The 22,034-nt window shown below is 36.6% G+C and overlaps 1 protein-coding gene across 1 annotated transcript in view; it reads left to right on the forward strand.

Annotated features, from left to right (window-relative positions):
• The window catches only part of LOC131876386 (alpha-glucosidase-like), a 33,917-nt gene extending 30,436 nt beyond the window's left edge, over positions 1 to 3,481 (forward strand). Inside the window, exon 4 of the transcript XR_009372695.1 lies at positions 3,402 to 3,481. The gene's annotated coding sequence lies outside the window, so the exon portion shown is untranslated. The remainder of the gene's footprint in view (positions 1 to 3,401) is intronic.
• Positions 3,482 to 22,034: the final 18,553 nt, after the last annotated feature.

The raw sequence follows: 22,034 nt of genomic DNA on the forward strand, positions 1-22,034 counted from the left end.
CTGCAGTTTAGCATTCCAAATCTCTCCAGGATGTCCAAGGTATACTTGCCTTGGTTTAGAATAAAGTTATCAAAATTCTACCATACTTCCAACCCTAGGAAATAATGAAGGAATCCCAAATTCTTCATATCAAATTCTTTGGATAGATCTTTCTTGCATTGATCTATAAGGTGATCTTCTCTGGTGATTAATAAGTCATCAACATATAAAATCAATATTAGCATATCACCTTTGTTCTATTTGTAGTAGAGATTAGGATCTGCATCATTTTTAGAGAAGCCTAGTTTTGATAGATATGTGTCAATTCTTTCATACCAGGCCCTGGGAGCCTGTTTAAGCCCATATAGAGCTTTCTTGAGTCTACACACATGAGACTGTACATGATGAATCTCAAACCCTTTAGGTTGCTCTAGGTATACTTCTTCAGAGATCTCTCCATTAAGAAAAGCTGTCTTTACATCCATTTGGTGTACCTTCCATCCCTTTTCTGCTGCAATGGCTAGCACAGTCCTTACTGAGCTATATCTGGCTATGGGAGCAAATGTCTCTTCATAGTCTATTCCTTCCTTTTGAGAGAATGCTTTGGCTACAAATTTTTCCTTATATTTTTTAATACTGCCATCTACTGCATGTTTGATCTTAAAAAGTCATTTAGAAGAAACAACATATTTCTTAGTTGGCTTAGGAACAATCTCCCATACATCATTTTTCATTATGGATTGATACTCTTCAGACATAGCATCCTTCCATACTTGATGTTTAAGGGCATCAGTTACATTGTCAGGTTCATTTTTAGATAGATCATTCATAAGAGCAACATAGCTAGTAAATTTATTAGGCTTTTTGCTTTCTCTGAAGGTTCCTAAAGGAGCAACAAACCTCTGAGCTTCTTCTACTGTTTTGGTGGCCCATAGTGATCTTTTCTTGAGATTTCTAAGTGAGTGTTCATTTTCATTTTCAGTTTCATCTAGATTATCCCTTTGAAACTCAGGAGTAGGATCTTCATCTAAGTTAGAAATAGGGACATAGATTTCAGGTTCTATGGAGCTCTAAGCTCTTTTGAAGGCTAAGTCTTCCTCAAAGATTACATCCCTACTTAGATCAATATTTCTTTGACCAGGTACATATTTCCTGTAGGCTTTAGAGGTTTCACTTATCCTACAAGCATTCCTCTTTTTCCAGAAGGGTCTAGTTTTAGTCTTTTTTCTTTAGGTACATGGATATAGACAGGACACCCAAATATCCTAAGGTGGCTGATATCTGGCTTAATTTTAGTGAATACTTCCTCAGGAGTTTTATCTTCAAGATGGGAGTGTAAGCATCTGTTTTGTATATATACAATGGTGCTGGATGCTTCTACCTAGAGATTTGTGTTAAGGTTTTGATCTAGAATCATGGCCTTGGCAGCTTCAACTATAGTCCTATTTTTTCTTTCAGCTACCCCATTTTGTTGGGGGTTATAAGGTATAGTAAGCTCCCTCTTAATCCCATTATCTCTACAAAATTCTCTAAATGAATCTGATGTGTATTCTCCCGCATTGTCAGTTCTTAGGGTTTTAACTTTGTTCTTGAGTAGTTTTGAGTTAGTGATTTAAATTCTTTAAACCTAGAGAGGATCTCTTCTGATTCTTTACATTTCAGAAAGTAGATCCAAGTCTTCCTAGAGTAGTCATCAACAAATATTACATAATACAAGAATCCCCCTAGAGAGGGTACGGAAATAGGTTCGCATACATCAGAATGAACTAACTCTAGAACTTTACTAGTTTTCCTAGTACTATTTGGGAATGTACCCTTGGTATTTTTACCTAGGGCACATCCTTTGCATGCCCCTGAATGATCTTGTTTTAACTTAGGTAGACCCGTGACAAGGTTTTCCATTGAAGATAAAGCCCTAAAATTCAGATGGCCTAATCTTCTATGCCAAACTTCATTTGCATTAGTGGCTTCATGGATTAGGGCTAGGTTGGGTTCTATGCACAACTCATACAAATAGCCCTGTCTTTGTCCAATGGTCTTTGCCTTCTTGATGGAAGAGTTCTTTGGTCAAGCCAATACTTTGTTGTCCATGAATGTCACTCTATATCCGTTATCTTCTAGTGCCGATATAGAGACTAGATTCCTTTTGCTACTAGAGACATATAGTACTCCTTTGAGTCATAAGGATATGCCTATCTTCAATTTGATGGTGCAGGTTCCCATTCCTCTGACTGGATGTGTGGAGTCATCTCCGATGGTTACTTCCTCATTACTCTCCTTTGTCATGGAGTCAAGTACTTCTCTAAACCATGTGATGTGCCTGGATGAACTACTGTCAATCACCCATGAGTTGATCTTGTTAGAAGCTTGGCTTGTGAGTGCTGAGTAGAATACATACTTTCGGGAGTCATCTTCCCCTTTAGTCTTTCCTGCTTTGGCAAATGTAGCATGTTGCTTGGTTCTTTCAGGGCACTTTGTAACATAGTGTTCGAACTGATCACATCTGTAGCATTGGATGTGAGATAAGTCCTTCTTTGAAGTGTTCTTGCCTTGACGACCTTTTCTCTTCCTAAACTGCCTTTTCTTGTTTTTCTTGGAGTTAGTGTTTAGGACTTGTAGGTCTTCATCTATATTCTTATGTTTTATTCCTTTCTTATTCAATCTAGATTCCTCTTGAAGACAGTCATCTCTTAGTCTTTCAAACTCAGGATATTTGTCCCTTGCACTGATGCCCTGGAGAAATGTTTCCCATGCACTAGGTAACCCATCTAGAGCAATGAGTGTTAACTCTTTGCTCTGGATCTCATATCCTAGAGTAGCTAGTTCATCTCTTAGAGTTGAGATCCTCATGAAGTAGGCGTTTACTATCTCTCCTTTGTTCATGGTTATATGTTTGATTTCTCGCTTCAAGGCCAGAGTTTGACATGCATTTGATATCTCAAATGTGTTCACAAGTGCTTTGAATATCTCAAAAGTTGTTTCATGTTTCTTTTTAATGGGCATTATGTTATTTCTCACCCCATCAACAATAATCTTGATTTCTTTTTCATTTCCTTCTAACCATGATGTTTTGTCAGGTTCGGTCTCTGGTTCCATAGATTCAGTCTTGATAAAAGTTTCGACTTTGCTCTCCCTTAGAATCATCTTGATTCTAAACTTCCATGTGGAGAAATCATCACCCACACCAAGTCTATCTTTGAATCTCATAGCATTGGCCATTAGAGAAATAGAATGCTTGATATAAACTAGTTCTTAAATTTTCCACAAAATTGAATAGCCTCGGGTTCGATAACTTGGCTCTAATACCATGTAAATGTTATTGCAATTTCCAATTTAATGAACAATTTATATGCAAGATGGTGTATTTCAGATTTAGGTATTATGACTATGACAATAATATTGTTGTCTTTCTTTTGCTGCAGGTATGGAGGATGAAGATGTATCGATTTCAATGTAATCCCCTTTCTTTTGAATGATGCATATATAGTAAGGTAGTCATGATCAAGTGGCACCTTGATCGGACATGTCTTTTAGACATGTCCGACCAAGATGTCATGGTCGTGACTCTTCTATATGGCAACCGATCCATTCGGTGTCTATGATAACTAATCGATGCCATTGTAAACACACTCGATAATGAATCGGTATTAAAGCAAACAAGCCCAATAACTAATTTAGGTCAATTCTAATATAACCCAATTATATATCAATAATGTATTAATTGCAATTTGATAGTGAAGAGGTTTGATATATAAGTCATTCATATGAAATATATATATGCATTACCTTCTTTCTCCATTTGATATAAATAGATAGGTATATGGTTTTATCTGATCGATGCTACTTGAATCAACATATTTGTCTTAAATAGGGTTACACATTATTGAAACCAGAGCAAACAAACTCTTATACGAGATGTTCCTGAAAATAGACTCACCCTTTGGAATTTGCATTTTCATTACATGTCTTAAAGAGATTGAAGTATGCTCAAAACCAAAGAAAACAAACTCCTATATGAGATGCTATATGCTTGAAATGAGAGATCGCTTGCACACACGTACGTGGATGAGTGGAACTACCAAAACACAACTAGACTATTTATACTCTCCTCCCCAACATGGATCGCCTAGAAAAAAACATCTAGAATGTGTATCCATGTCCTCTCTCATTCATTCTTCTCATGGACCACCTAAAAAAACACATCTAGAATGTGTATCCATATCTCCTCTTTCTTTTCATGAGCTCATAGCTTTGATATTTGTAGTTCATGGATGATGTATGCTCTTTCTCTTTTATGTGATCACTTGTGTTCTTGAGATGGCATTTTTTAAGAATGATATTTGTTTTTGAGACATTTTGATATCGAGGTCTCTTTGGCTAGTTGACTTAAGGTCTTGTTTTTGGTCTTCAACTTTTGTGTTGTGTCTTTTTCCTTGAGTCTTTGTTTGTCTTTTTGCCTTGTTTTGTGTTCCCTTGCATATGTTTGAGTGAGTTAAGATCCTAATATTGGGGGCTTAGTTTATAAAAACTAGTGATGTCTTATACTAATTGTGATTATGCTCCTCATTGCTCCTCTCTTTCATCTCTTTCATCTACTTTACCATGAGTATTTGCATAGGCTTATATTCCCATTAAAGTGAATGCTAAATTTAGTATCGTAAATTTTCACCAAGCTAATTTACACCTCATGTTTGTGCCCCTACTTTAGTGTGTCTCCCTCTCATCACTTATCCAGGTTCGTTCAGTGCCTTAATTCCAATTTTGATGTTATGAACTCCTTCCAATTGATCCTCTAGAGGTGTTTCCTTCCTTCAATCTGTCTCCAAGTGATCAACCTAGCAATTTGGAATCTGTGAAGCATTCATCATCAAGCATTTTTAAAGATCTTCAAGGCTACATATTCTTCATTCAACCATTATGGAGCAAAATTACATCATTCATATGCAAGCATGTGTGTGTGATTAGGGTTTTTTCATGTTCATGCCATTTCATACAACATATGTGATTATATTCAAGAAGCAAAGCATCATCATCAACAATTGTAGATTTGAGGTGCATCTTTCCATTATTTATTTTAGTATTTGACTTAGGAAAACCCCTATTCCCAGCGATTTTCCCCTTCTTTGTGCGTGTAGGAAACAAGTGTGAAGCTACGATTCCTAGGATCAACATTATTCGCAAAGACAAATAGGTTCCCCTTCAGATGATGAAAAGTGCAAAGGAACAAAGTGACATGCATTCTGGTCTCCACAAATTAGGAGCTCCTTTTTGGAATAGGTCTGAACACTCTTACATTGCTTAGATCCATGTTTGTGGCTCCATTTTACTATCGTAGCTCACTATTTGCACATAATTACTTCAATTCCAACATATCTACCCTGATTTCAACATTTTTAGAATTAAACTGAAAAGAGGGCAATCATTCTCTCCCCAATGAATCTAATGAGAATTCTCAGTCCTATCCTTGTTGATTTGCAGCTAGATCTATTATATTTGACCCTCTTTAATGTAGTGCCTAAGCCTACAATTAGTGGTTTCTACTACATCTAGTGGTGGGAACCCTAATTTTTCATCATTACAGTTTTAAGGTAGGATGCATCCAAAAGACAACCAACCACAATGAGGAATTATAATTGTAGTCTCACTACCAATTTCTGCAATTCCTAGAAGAAAGTTGAACTTATGATTGGTAGTATAAGTTCCAAGTTACTCTTGAGTTATTTTCAAAGCCGACGAGCCTTAAATACGAAGGTGTGAAAGTGGTCAAAAGAAGAAGTGGAGACTATAATATTTTCATGAATAAATTCTTCTAAGAAGGTGAGAATATGGTTGTTCTTCAAAATTGATTTGACTTGAGTTGGTTCTCCTCTCCCCTTATGCCATTGTCAGCTATCATATTATGCAAACTTGAACTTTATAGGGTCCTTACAAAACCATTCATGGGTATCACTTTCCCATTCTTAACCACATTAGACACAAAGAGTTTATAACATTCCATTCTTCTTGTTAACCTCATTGTGTGATATTATTGAAGTTAAAGAACCTAGTCCCCTATTACACTAGGGCCTAACTTTTGCATTGTATATATATGTATCCAACCTCACCCCTAAGAGAAATAGGCTCTTTACTCAAAATGATAAACCTAACTTGACTCCTATCTCTACAAAAAGTGATCTGATAAGGTACATACTCCTAAAAAGCCTAGCTCCTCTAGAAAAAAAGTAAAGAAAGTTGATAATCATTTTATGGTGATGGAGGATGATGAAATCCTCAAGCTAACCCTAGAAAAATGAAAATCTATAGGCCCTAAAACTGGGGGGTCTAAATCTACAAAGATGGATTTGTATTATAAATCTAAAATTTTATTATTAACTTGGATACTATAGAGAAGGAGATGAATGTTGGAGAGGTTCAACAAAAAGACTTAGCCAAATAGGACACTGTGTAGGGGAGTTGAAGGTCTGCAAGACTCAGAGAGAAAGATATATAAACCAAAGAAAAACCTACAGAATAAGAGGATCTTGAGACACCATTTAAAGAATAATTCCTCCTAGAGTATGATTAAAATAGTGAAGAGTCAAAGTACTTTGATGAGGAAACTTATATAGAGGAATTTAAGGATAATATTGTGGTGTAGGATATGGGAACTTTGAAAGAACAAGAGACTCATGAAAATACCCAAGCTCAGGTTAATTCCCCTTTTTCTACTAATGACAAGATGTCTAATCTTTGAGTCCATGTTGTGGATATGCAAGTGAGAATGAAGGACCTTGAAACTATAGTGGAGAACCTAAAAGTTGATAAAAATTACCTATTGAAGGTAGTCAAATCCCTTGATCACTAATAGGATCATCCAGAAGGCAGTGATGGGTCTGGTTTTAGGACAAAGAAAATTTCTCAAACAATAGAAGAAAGGGAGAGATCCTAAAGATTGTGTTCTTGATTCCAAAGACTAGAAGAAGAATCTTTGCATCATACAAATTAATTGGGTTCCTACTAAAAACCAAAAGAAAAAGATTGTTGATTCAGGGTTTTTTAGTTTTTTAGCTGAGCTTAGTTATAGGTATTCTTTAGTTTATGGTGGTTTCTCTAAGACTTGTGTTTATGATCTTATATGGCCCACGTGTCACTTATATACTTTGATGATTAGTTAATTTCTTTAACAGCTATGTTTGGCTTACATACTCAAGCAGTACTTGATCAATTTTTTGTTATATGTACATTCTAATGGTTGTTTTGTGCCACTAGCTAATATGTTCTAGTGGTTATTTTTTGGTTGGTTGTGTTGGGTTGTTAACTGTATTAGATTAGGGCCCTTCTTTTCTTAATAAAAAACAACATTCTCTATGTCTACTACTAGCATAAATTCCCAAGATAAAGGTGTAGCATCCTAAATTGTACCCCCTTACAATTTTTTCCTTATTTGGGTTGTCACCTTGGCATTCATCTCTTGAGGCTTGATTGGGGCCCTGATTTTACTCACACCATGCACCAAACTCAATATTTTCAACATATTCACTTTCTCCCACAAAATTATGAGTCCCTAATTGGTCAAGATCATAGCGACCATGCTCTGGTCCTCCCAATCAAGACTTATTTTAGGGCCTCACAATGGTAACTTGAAATGAGTGAGAACGTAGATCTTGTGTCAGCTCATGTCAAAAAATTAAGTTGTTTTTCAACCAAGCATGTATAAAATGAGGTCTACCCCTCTCATTTTAATCCCAATCCATCTGAAATCGTGTGTTTTCATTAAGCAATCAAGCATTCAAATTCAAGTGAGAAAGCAATCGGTCTTCAATCAAGTATTGGACCAAAAGAGAAGTCAAGATCCAAGCATTGGAGATGAAATTCATGTTCTATGTTTTATGAAGACTATGTACATTAAACCCTAATTCCTTGTGAAGACAAACAAAACTTCATAAAAAGGTATATCATTAATGTTTCAAACATTTTCAACATTTCTCTAAAAAGGAAATCATTCCCATTACAATTTTTCATTTACATTTCAATTCTATTTCATGGTCAATTCCAAAACTGAGGTTTGACCTATGACAAACCCCTATTCCCAACCATTTCTCCTTCTCTACTATGTGTAGGAATATGTACGATGCTACAATTTTCAAGATCAACATTATTCATAGAGATGAACATGTTTCCCTTTGGATTAAGAATTTTTTTTAGGACCAGAGCAATGGGCATTCTAATCCTGACAATTAGAGATGATATTTTGGGAATAGATCTGAACACTCACATATTGCTTAGATCTAGGTTTGTGGCTTTGTGTGATGATTGTAGCTCAATGCTTATGCATAATTGCTTCAATTTCAACACATTTACCCTAATTTCAGCATTATTAATAAAATCAATTCAAATTAAAGGGAAAAAGAGGTAAATCTAAAACCCATGAAATTTGATCAAAATTTAGATCTATCAAGGCTAGATCTATCAAATTCTTCTTTCTCTAATGTAGTGATCCATATGTAAAAAATAGCGATTTTACTACATCTAGTGGCGGAAACCCTAGTTTTTCACCATTACAAAAGGAAATATCATATTTAATATTTCCAATTATTTTTATAGAAATTATTAGACTATGAACAAATATGATCCTTAATACTCTATATTCTGACAATCAAATTACTGTAAAATGATGCAATATTTTGATAATAAAATTTGTATCCAAAATTTCAACTTCTATTCCACCCTTTGAATTTTATCTAAACTTTCTCTATAATAGAGTAGTAAAGAGGATTCTTCATCATTTTTTTACTAGTATAATGTTTCTTTGAGATGACTCATTTGGATGTTCAATTTAATATATTTTACTCATATAACTTGAAAGCCTAAAAAAATTCCACAAATTTACTCATTTCAGCCCTAAAGATTCATACAAGGTCTAACTCATTTTAATTTTTGCCAAGTTTGTCTACATTGTAGGTGAAATTATGTCCCCAATGAAAATTCATTCTCATGAGCATTTCATGCCTACTCAAACTCACCTTTTAATGTTATATCGGAATAAAAGATTTTAGCTTTAACAAAACATACATACACCAATCAGTATACCGGTATAGACAGAATTGAAAGAAGTAATGCAACCAATAAGCCAAAGATATAAATGAGAACCATAACATTTAGATTTATACGTGGAAAACCTCAATGAGGAAAAACCATGGTGGGATTTGTGACCCAAAATATCAATTCACTGGCCATATGAAGAGATATTACAATATATGTCGGGGTCTGCACTTGCAGGAAGGCTTACAGCTTAAAGCACACTACTCATCACAAAAGGAGTCTCATTGACTACATAATAATCCATACTACAATCCAGAGAATAGTGAACTGCTCAGTATAGCATCTCCTATGCCAAAATACAGTTTCAATTTAAGCTATGTCTCTTCCGGTCAAAACCTTAGCATCAGAATAACCCTTACAATGAATTCCTCACATACATAGTCTCTCTGATATATTTCGCATTACATTACATCCATAACCTTATACATTCAATTCATTTTTTTACCTATGCATAACTTATATATACCCTATACAAATTTATGCCTTATGTCAGCTTACAATGATATATATAATTACATAATACATGTTGGCCTCATAACATAAATGAATAAGCATTAAACAAGTTGTCGATGTCAGATCCAAGATGTGTCGGCCTTCAATACTGATATCCTTTATCATACCATGTCGGCCTGCATTGCGGGTGACCAAAGAAATATTCTATCTTGCCGATGTCGATGCCGATGCCAGTGTAGAGTCTGTGAAGTGCCTGTCGGTATACCATATGAAGCCTGAACCCAAAAACATGTTTCCATCAATGACAACATAATGAAACTTAACTAGTAGAGTGTCAATTGCCAACAATCTCCCCTTTGGCATTGATGGCAATACTCGTGTGAAAACTGGTCATGGTTTCAACTGTTGATTTCATCCTACCCTGCTCCCCCTGAGCTGAATATTCAAAATGCTCCAATACTCCAAAATTCCAAGAACTCTGTAACTCCCTCTAATGTATGCAACCCTTCATTCTTTTTCACTATGCAACCTTTCATTATTTTTCACATTTATACTACAAAGATTGTAAAAAGAAATGTCAAAGAATGATAACTGTACACTGAATATCTCCCAAAAAAATGTCTTACCGGAGCTTGACCAATTTCAAGATTTTCGGGTAAGCTTTCTCTAATAACTCCACATAAGTATCCCAACCGGTTTTGAGTGTGCCAGAGATAGATACAAGTCCACTCAATAAATATGAAAGTGATTCTTTCTCATTCACTTCTGTTGGTGTGGGCTTACCAAGTATATCCATGCATTCCCTCTTATGAACACCAAGTGAATCCAATCTTGGACTCACCAAATCTCTGAGACTTCTGGATCTCTGAATGATCTTATCTCTTTCTTTTTCAAAAGCAGAAATTTGGTTCTCCAAAGTTAAAATTTGTCCATCTATAGATGTGGTCAGTGAAATTAGTCCATCAAAAAAGTTAGCAGCATTAGCAATTTTGTCTTGTACCTCTTTTATCTTTTCATCCACTTTTGTTGTAATAATCTCTATATTGCAACATACCCTGTATATATTAGTACATTGTTTCAAATAATTTTCTATCAAAATTAACTTCTCCTCAATCTTTTTCTTCTCTCTGTCAATGATATGATCAAAAGCGGCTTTCTTAGCCAAAGTGAATTTTTCAAGTGCTAGACGGTTAGAGATCTATTGTAACGATTGAAGATCTTTAGAGATGTCTTCTGTTATTATCTTAAGCTTGCCGGAAGGGCTTGATTCATTCTCAATCTTACATTCTGGGACCAATCTGTGCAAAATAGTTATGGATTGATCTATAATACCTCTATCTGTGGTTCCTTCCTTCATCAGTTTCTGAGCAAACATCATCATCAGTTTTGTGGGACTCATCTCTGTGATGTTTTTCTTTTTCACTAGAGAAGTATCAATTGTCAATAATGATGTGTCAGCAATTGGTTCCCTACCAGATTCCCCTGTTTTCTTTGGTGATTTATCCTTTATTACCTCCTCACTTACACCGGTGGCTTCACCACTTGGTGCAGTCTGTGCAATTGTCTGTTCCTCTCTAGGAACGAGATCCTCAACCTGTACATTAGTATATGGAGGACAAGTGTCCTCAATGTTAATATCCTATATAATATTTTGTGCATTAGCTGGTGTCTCTGTATTTGTCTGTGCGTTTGGCTCAATTTCCACTATCTTGATATTCTTCAAAACTGAGGGTGGCATACCCATAATTCCTTTACCTTTCCCTTCAACCGATGTATCTATAGTGTCAGTCTTTATCTTCGGTGAAGTGAAGAATCCTCTATGCTCTCCCAAAAATGTTATCCAATCCTTCTGTGTTTCCTTTATTATCTCATTCATCCTTCCTAACATCAGGTTAGTTATTCTATGTTGTTGTTAAATACTTTCCTATAAGTAGCCTCAATTGTCTTCTCCATCTCATCTGGCGTTATAGTAACACATATAGCTAAGAGTTCTTGTATCTTAATGTGTTTGTCTTCTTGCATTGCAGATAACCTTCTAGCATCTAATATGTTGTATAGCTTTATCGGTATTTGATTTTCTATTTCAATTAATGTTTTCTTATAGATGTCTAAATATATAAGAATTACTTCCTCTACTCTCTTTGTTAATTAATTATAAATGTATCATAATAAGACTTAACATTATTCAGCATCCTATCCTTTGTTATTTCATCTACAATTTCAGCACAAGTCTTAGGCGGAATAATTGTTAATTTACCAATCTCTAGTGCCAATTCAATGTCACTCTCCTTCCTCCTTCTGGCAGTACCAGATGCAGCTGATGGTGTAGCCATGGGTGCCTTCTTCTGTGTCGGTACTTTGATGGTGACTTTCCTAATCAGTTGTCTCCTTGGTTCCACTTTAGATTCTTCTGGTTTCTTTCTTACAACCCTTTTGAAAGCTAAAGGTGTCTCATCACCAGTCTCAAAATTTGCAGCCATAGGTTCAATGTGAACTACCAGATCCTTCCTCTTTCTCCCTTTCTCCGGGACAACATTAATGAGTGCCTTAATGTCCTTAGAAACCTTTTGTACAAACTTGCTTGCCTTACCTTCTTGTTTTTCCCTCTTCTTCTGGTTGAACTCAATTTCAACTTCAAAAGTCTTTTGTTGTGTTGTTCCACAAGGTTTTTCTGCATCTATCAGATTTTTTGCATAAGCATCAAGGATTAATGCATCCACCTAATATCCCATTTCCTCTATCTAAATCTTCCAAGGCTTAACTGCCTCTATGAGAGTCACATCCTTCTTAACCATGAAACAAATATCGATAGAGTATTTCTCTACAATTTTCTTAGGTATCCTTATTCTAGACCTCATAGATTTCTGAAAAGCCTTGAAGTAACCCCATACCTTGTCACTAAGACTTCCCAATGCAACAATTGATTGCTTAAGCTGTCTTTCTACTGGGATATCAAAAGCCCATTGCTTCCTTCTAGAATTAGAGGTATCATTTAGAAAGTATAACATTAAGCACACTAACAGATTTCCATATCGGAAGGTGCCCTTCTTCTCACCTTTAATATTTCCTAAATTGATCAATAAATCCTCAAGCATCCAGTCACAGAGATCTAACTCGATATTTTCTCTCATCATTCTATAAGCGATCAAAATACATGAACTGGAGACTGAATTTAGTCAGTTAGACTAAGTTACCTTGTAACCTATGATCAAGCTACCAAATTTGATGTCGATGTTGGTGATAGTGTTCACCTTCATTGATCTCTTGTTTGATGTAGCATCGATGATCTTCCTTACTAAGTCATTTGATACTTTCTTATTTGGATGTTGCCCTGTTGATGGTAAACCAGTAATTGCCCGAATGGCTTCCTTAGTGATTTTGTAGGGTCGGTCCAAACATATGAACTCCCCATGTACTCTGCTTAGTACATATTTGACAATCTCACCCTCAAATTCTGGAATATCCAGGATATTAGTGAACCCTAGATCTTCGATGTGTTTATATGCCGGTTTGATTTTACCAGATTATCCCATGAGTTCATTCATATACATCCCCTTGATTTTTGAAGTACCTAAGTCCTCTATATGATAATGAATATAAGCCCTAACATCTTCTACATATACCACTCCCTTTGGGATGCGAGAAAACGCTCCAACCGAATCTTCCTTGGTAGCCACATGTGGATACGGTTTGAAAATTGGCCTGGGGGAGTCCTTAATTTCTACTACAGTTGGATTTACAACAAAGATAGGAGTAGAAGATGATCCTGATTCCATGATTCAAGAAAAATACCTTTAGAACTCTGCTGGTGAAAACCTCTTATCAAATCCTTCCAGATGCCGGTGTGATCGTTCAAGATAAAATCTGATCACCTCTGAATACTTTCTGATTGCACTAAGCCACTCTGAATTGCTCTGAAATTATTCTGAATGCTGGGTGATTAATAATGAAGTGTAATCGACCTTTTATCCATCAAGAAAACCCTAATTTTTTGTTGACATAAATGATTGTCGGTGAATGATGTCATATTTCACTCTAAATATATCAATGCTGGATAATCCTTTCCAATAACTGGAACATCTTCCAGAATCTCCTCCAAGGGCATATGCATCATCTTTCATGAGCTCATTGCAGGTGCAGGAGTAGCCTCTCCTGCCGGATAGGTAACCGAGAAATTCCCATATGATGACTGCTCTTCAGTCTTTCTGACCCATCTTTGAGTATGATCTTTCCGGATTTCATTAACCTCCTCTTTGCCTTTATCTTTTATTCCTCCATTGCCAACTGGTTTTTTGCTTCTACATAACTTAGCAATATGTTCGACTTCATTGCATGCATAACATGTAACATTGTTCTTTTGAATTGCCTTGCTAAAAATGGTGAAATTACTTGACCTGCACTGATTAGCCATATGTCCAAATTTTCCACAAGTATAGCATTTTACATTCATTCTGCAATCTTCTGTCTTATGACCAATTTTATTGCATTTAGAACATTTACTAGGAGTAGAATCAGGATTCTGATTTGCTTTGTTTCTACATTACCTAGCCATGCGACAAAATCTATTGCAAATGAAACATCTACCATTGAATTTATAAGCATTGAATTACCTTATCGGTGTCTTATGGTTTTGATCTTCATTAGCAGTATCGAAACTCTGTCCTTGCTCAAATCTGAGTCCACTGAAATCTCCAATCTGCCTTTGTCTCTTCAGTAACTCATCAAGTTGTGCTAAGCTGATCTTGAATTTTTCTTTGTACTCACTTGCAACAATTAAATAATCTCTTAGTACTATCATTTGTCTCTTAATCTCTTGCTCATTGCTCCGGGATTATACCAAATTAGACCTTAATATCTAATTTTCATGAGTCAACCTATCACATTCTTCAAATTTGTTCTTCAGGGATACAACAAGATTTTCTTCCTTTTTCTTTCTATCCTTAATATCCTTGGATAACCTCATAGTCATAGTTTGCATTTCATTCTTCATAACCATGTTCTTCTGACTTAATTTCTGACATTGTTCCTTAAGTGCATCTTCATCATCTTGATTTTGCAAAAGTTCCTTCCTCCTAGCTTGAACAGACGAGAATCTCTCTTGTAGGACAAGAATAAATTCTTTAGCAAAATTTAACTCATCTTGTAACTTTAAGTTCTTCAATCTTTCAACATCATAATCTTCAAGTGCCATCTCAAGCTGTTTCTCTAAAGCCATATTCAATTATTCCGGTTTCAAGATCTTCCTCAAACTGTTAAACTTCCTTTGAGGCACAAGGCTCTGATACCAATTGTTGGAAACTAATAACACTAAGAGGGGGGGGGGGTGAATCAGTGTTATGCCAGAATAAAAGATTTTAGCTTTAACAAAACATACATACACCAATCGGTATACTAGTATAGACAGAATTGAAAGAAGTAATGCAACCAATAAGCCAGACATATAAATGAGAACCATAACACGTAGATTTATACGTGGAAAACCTCAATGTGGAAAAACCACTGTGGGATTTGTGACCCACAATATCAATTCACTGGCCATATGAAGAGATAGTACAATATATGTTGGGGCCTACACTTGCAGAAAGGCTTACAGCCTAGAGCACACTGCTCATCACAAAAGGAGTCTCACTAACTACATAATAATCTAGACTACAATCTGGAGAATAGTGAACTACTCAGTATAGCATCTCCTATGCCAAAATATAGTTCCGATTTAAGCTCTGTCTGTTTCGGTCAAAACCTCAGTACCAGAATAACCCTTACAATGAATTCTTCACATACATAGTCTCTCTGATATATTTTACATTACATTACATCCATAACCTTATACATTCCATTCATTTTTCTATCTATGCATATACTATATATACCCTTGTAGACACCTAAAATTGTCATGTTTAATTAAATAAATATTTTATTTATTTAATTATCTAAGCCTAATTCTTCTATTAATTAAATAAATTTTTATTTATTTAATTAATTCATTTATCCTCTTCTAGCCTTATTTCTCATTTAAATAAATACATTTATTTATTTAAATTATCATTTTCCTAAATTAAATAAATATTTATTTATTTAATTGATCCCTATTTCCTCTATTAATTAAATAAATCTTTATTTATTTAATTAATTCATTAACCTTTTCTACCCATGACACATGGCATTCATCTCTTAATTCCTACACTACCTACCCCTTTCATTATTTTATTATTTCCTCTACCTACCCTCTAATCCTAGCCGACCTCCTTTTTGCACCTCTCAATCTTATCCCTCCATTTCATATTGTGTCTTCTATTTAAGGAGATGCTTTCTTCATTATCAAACCCTAATGATCTTTTATGCATTTGACTACACTACGATCCTACTTGCAACCACATTCCGTTCTTTGTTGAGCTCTTGTGCACATAAAATTTGAGAGCAAATATATCAAACAAGATCAATGGAGATAGGAAGAATGGAGATCAAAACCCTATTGGACATGTGATGGTATGATCTTTGTGATTTTATTTGATTTGTATTGTCTTAGGTAATCTTCATATGTTATGGTGGATCTTTGTTGTTGTTAGGCTAGGGTTTTGGTGGTTGAATCCATTTAGCCTTTCAATTTGGTTATTATTGTTATCCATTTTCACCATATACATTTTGGCACGCCTGGTGGGACTCTTGTCCCTTTTGCATTTAACATCCTTGTTGCAGATTTTGTAATCTGAAGTTGCAAATCCGACGTTTTAGGCAGCATTTTGTTATTTCCGCGTCTGCGCACTTTTGGACCACGTTTTTGATTTTCTGGCACGTCTGCGACATCTGGATCCGTGTCTGTGTTTTGGCAATATTTTATTTTGCAGGTTCCAGGAAGGCACATCTGTGTGGTAAAGTCACGTCTGCATCATTTTAACCACCATCTATGTCACGAAAGCGCGTCTGTGATCTGTAGGCGCGTCTGTGAATCACATAACCGTGTCTGTGTTATCCAGTTGCGTCTGCATTAAGGGTAACTGCGTCTATGCTTGCCCGATTCAAATTTTGGGTTTTCATTGATTCAGTTTTTTTTGGATTTTGCATTTAGGGTTTCAGATCTGGTTTATTTTGAGCTAACATTTTCAGATCTAGCTAACGAAATTGGTGCAGCTTGTCTTGAAGGCAAAATCGTTTATTTGAAGGCCCCTATTTCACAAAGTCTTTTGGGTTTTTAAAATTTACCTAACTTGTGTTCTTGCAGGAAGGGGTGATCATTTGAAACAATTCAAACTACTAACAACTCTTTGTTGCAGGTCCTTGGCAAGGGTTTTTGATTTTTATTGTGTGCCTTGTTTTCATAGACTAGCAAACACTTCCATTGGTGCACTAAAATTGAATCATTGTCTTTTGTGTCTTGAGCAATAGGCTCTTTTTGTTTAATCTTTAGAGGGCTTGTCTTCCCATGTGGTCATTAGGACTACTAGTGAGAAGAGAACGACCCAAGTGGTAGCGAGGAAAACCCACCTCTTCCGAACCACTATAATCAAATGTATTCATGGTGAAAATTATGAATAATGTGTGCTGATTAGTTCATACCGACACTATGTCTCCCCATAAACCCGTTTGATCAAATTTATTTGATCATTTGTAGGGCGTAACCCCTACTGGCTGGGAGCCTTCTGTATTTACAGAGCTAAAAGTGCCACATGTATGGCCACACGAGTGGATGCCCTTACTAGCACCTTTTTGTTTTAGAAGCCCAAATCCTTCTAGTTGTTGGGGCAGGAGGTCGGACCTCTAGTAGCAGCCCACACACATACGGTTCTTAGTAGAGATACAAAGTTCGCCATGGGGAGTTTTCATCGGGACTGATGCTTGGCTGACTTAAGAAGTGAGTGCCGAGGGTGGAGCCAGTGAGGTCAAACATCTAAGTATCCGCTCTGAATAGCGTAGCCTCGGGGGTAAAACCCCATGTAGGATCAACAACTATTGTCTTGGCCAGCCATAAGAATTGTGCTTGACTTATTTTTAGCATTCAAACATTCAAGACCAAACAACAAAACATTGTGTCTTTTGTGTCTTCAAGTGTATGCAAAACAAATTTTACATCAAAAAACACACTTTTTCTTGGAGTCATTTTGAGTCTAGATACTTGAAAACATTGAGTCCTCATCAACATTGTGTTCTCTTGTCACGAAAAACAATCAAACAGTCAGATTTGGTCACAACAAAACGACTTCACAGATTGGAAAAAATTGCACAAATTTTACAGAAATGCGTCTGTGTCTATTTTAATCGCGTTTGTGTTGCCTAAGAGCGTCTGTGAAGAGCATAATCGTGTCTGTGCATATAACAACATTTGTGTTTAATAGAGACATACCTGTGTCAGGGAATTGCGTCTGTGAAGTATACAAGCGCGCCTGTGTTCAAAATTGCAAAAATTTTACAGCCCAGCAAACAAAAGAAATCAGTTTCGGAGTTCTTGAGCTTCCTAGGTTGTTTCTCCAGGTTTCATCTAGCATTCAACTTGTCTTTGGGTCTTACAAAGTCCATCATTGCTTCACATCTTGCATCACATTCACACTTGTCTAAACTTGAGTCAAAAGGTCACTTGCTTGTCCTCATCATACTTTGTCAACACACTACATACAACAACACTTTGCTAAGTGGTCCCTCATAAAGGTCTATCACCTTTGGGTCTCATTTGGTCTTACTTAGAGTCAAGGTCAACTTACCTCATCAAGAGAAACTATCCTCTCTTTGGAAGTCACACCTACTCTACTACATACATACTTGGTCTTACACTTTGGACATTGCAAGTACACCTCAAATTCATTTACATTCCATCCAACTCTTGGTCTTCCATACTTTTTCCATTTTCATCTAGTCTCACACATCTTGGTCAATACCTAGTTCACGGTTGAAACTCGTCTTCAAAAATCTAGGAGAGAAACTAAAGAGGCTCAAGAGTCCGCAAACATGAGTTCTTATGAGTATGACAATGATGTCTTTTTCAATACTGATCATAACACATTACCTGACATGGATGCCTATAGAAACATTCCAAATGTTGAGAACATGGACACTACAAACAACAATGATACACACAATGACAATATGGACAACTTTTCAGTACATTCAACAAATGTGGAAGAATCCATTATGGACCCCCGCTTCAATCGACTGGTTGAGGAAATAATGAGGAGAGATAGACAATACTTCTTACAAATGATGGCACAAAGTGGAGCCAAGATACCTCATGATTTTGACATGTCTCAAATAATGGAAAATCGACCTTTGCAACAAACTCACTCCAACATGGATCAAAGGAGGCCTAATAGTGGAGGAAATAGAGGACCGCATCTTGCGCCTGAATCACCATCATCTTTGTTTCAAAAACCAGAGGTCCCACATACACATGGTCAAGCATATGATACTCACCTTCGCAGACCATCATGGAAGTCTTATGTAGAAAGATATGCTCAATCACATACAAATGCTAAGGATCAACTACCAAAGCAATTGGATATTCAAAGGTATGCTCAAAATTTGGACACAAGGAAACCCCGTGTCAAATTTGGGGGCAACACATTAGAACATGACATGCCTGTAGAGTATGATATACATGGACAAAATAGATATTTCATTCCTCAACATGAATCTATACCAAGTGGTCCATATATGCAGCATCACTATAGACCTCCTCCATATGAACATGTGTATGATCAATATCATCCGTATATGCAACATCCTTCTCCTACAACTGGTGCCTCAAGCATGGGGTATGGTCCAAGAAGTCGATCTCCACCTAAGAGCAATTTGGAGCAACAAATCAGGGACTTACAAAAGAAAATGGAGGACATAAATACACCGAAGCCAACATACACAATGAGAGACATATGTCCTTATCCATTCAACAAGAGCATTCCAATGCCTCCATTTCCTACACACTTTGTGACGCCTAAATTTGATAAGTATAGAGGAAAAGGGGATCCTAAGGCACACATAGGACAGTTTTTCACAGCTTGCATTGAAGTAGCTTCAGAAGAGACATATTTGATGAGATTATTCCCACAAAGCTTAGGTGATCAAGCTATGGAATGGTTCTCCCAACTCCCACCTGGTATTAAGTCATGGGGTGACTTAGCAGAGGCATTTATTCAACATTTCTCTTACAATATAGAGACAGACATATCAGTCACTACTTTATGCAACACCAAGCAAAAAGAGGGAGAGTCTTTTGCATCATTTTTACAAAGATGGAGGAATCTAGCTAGTAGATGCTCTTGTGAAATTCCACAAAAACAAATGGTAGAGATTTTCACACAAAACGTTAACAAAGACATTGGCTATGATCTAAGAAAAGCTTGTTTGTCCACCTTCAAGGATGTCATTGAAAAAGGCTTAGCAATAGAGAAGGTCCTAATTGAACAAGGAGTTATTAAGATATTCAAGGAAAACAAAGATGACTTTAAAGGAAAAGACAAGCCAAGATTTTGGAATAAAAACAAGAACATAGTCAATGATGGTGTTGTTGATGCCAACACAGTGCGACCCAAATTCATCTTTTCTGGATCAAGTTCTACAAACAATCAAGTGAATACTCAAACAACTTCTAGATCATGAAGGAAGTACACTCCATTGGGAGAACCACTTGAGTCAGTCTTCAAAAAGTTAGTGGCAAACAAGGTAATCATAGTTCCAGATTTTCCTCCATATGAACCAAAGGTTAAACCAAATTGGTGGAATAATGATGAGTATTGTGAATTTCATAAGAGCAAGGGTCATAAGACAGGAAATTGTCATCGACTGAAGAACATCGTACAAGATCTCATTGATAGAGGTGACATTGAGATTGAGGGACACTCATCCAATCAAGAACATGAGATGTTTAAGGAGCCATTCCCAAAGCATGAAAAGGGAAAAGCTAAAGCCATAGATGATCAAACCAACTATACTAGAGCACCTTACAACTATGATTCAACCATCAATCACATCTCGATGGATAATTATGTCTCTACTATTATCATCAAGGACAAAAACCATGAGAATTCTACCTGGAGACCCGAGATTGTCCTAAAAGGTGTTGGATCTTCTTCCAAACCTACCTTTGAATGTCATGTTACAACCCGTCGAGGTAAAATCACTTTGCAAGGTGCTCCAGCCAAGAACACCGCTTCTTCATCAACCAAACCTGAGTACGACCTTGTAGAACAGTTAGGGAAGACACCCGTGCTCATCTCCATCCTTGAGCTCTTACGCATATCCCCCGCACATAAAGCTATTCTTGACAAAATCTTGAGAGACACCGCCATTCCTACTGATTTGAACGTGGACTAGTTGCAAGCCATGGTGGGATACCTTTCCGTTCCACATTCCCTTACATTCACAGAAGCTGATGACGCCTCCGTAAGTCAGCCACATAATGCACCACTACATGTTGAAGCCTTCATACACAAACATAGAATAAAGCGAGTCCTGATAGATGGAGGAGCTGGTCTAAACATTTGTACATTGAGCACCATTAAACAATTGGGATATTCTGATAAAGCTGTGAATTCAACAAATCAAATCACCATCAAGGCATATGATGATGAAGAGCGCTCATCCAAAGGCACGGTCACCTTACCTCTAAGAATTGGGCTAGTTACAAAGGATGTGGTTTGTCAAGTCTTGGATCTGGATCTCACTTATAATATATTGCTAGGATGTCCTTGGATTCATGAAATGAGGGTAGTCCCATCGACATATCACCAATGCATTAAGTTTCCTCACAATGGAGTCGAGGTAATAGTTAACGGTGATCCTAATCCATTCATATCTTGCAATAGCCTGAGATCACACACTGAGACCATCATTCCCAGTAATCGTGAAGCTATTCCTTCTTCGGCATACATTGATCCTGAGTCATTGAAACCTTCGACAACAAAACAAGGTGAGCTTAAGGGCAAATTTCAGGACAAAGACATGGGAGAATACACTTTAAATCAGACCATGTACTTACGACAAGTCATGAGTTCTCCAAAAGAATATGGAAGGCCACATCCTAACAAGCAAATAACCATCATGGTACTCGAATGGGACCCTACTACCTTTCAAAGATGGGGCGAACTGGAAGAGGAAGGTTTATACAAAATGCTATACAAAGACATTGAAGATGACACACAAGGTCGCATCAATATACCCTGTGAGAAATATGGCAAAGGCTTCAAGATTCTACAAAAATTCTGGTATGATGGAAAAAGCCCTCTTGGGTTACGAAAGGAAGGTATCATTGAACCTTTACAACCTGAATTGACTTTCAAAAAGGAACACTCGAAGGGACTTGGTTTCCTGACTTCCAAGGTCCACACTAAACAGACAGAGGAAGCCTTACAAATAAAAACTGCCAAAGTTCAACAAGAGGATCGCTATTCCACAGACTCCAACGAATGGGAATGGGGTTCAGACATATCCTCCAGCGACTACGAGCTCACTGAGACATTCAGAGAACCAGATGAACCCACAAAAGAAGAGGAATTTTATAAAAAGTTCAGAGTTGGTCAAGAAACAACCCAGGAGAA

This window comes from Cryptomeria japonica, chromosome 5 (assembly GCF_030272615.1).
Source record: "Cryptomeria japonica chromosome 5, Sugi_1.0, whole genome shotgun sequence".
Classification (NCBI taxonomy): domain Eukaryota; kingdom Viridiplantae; phylum Streptophyta; class Pinopsida; order Cupressales; family Cupressaceae; genus Cryptomeria; species Cryptomeria japonica.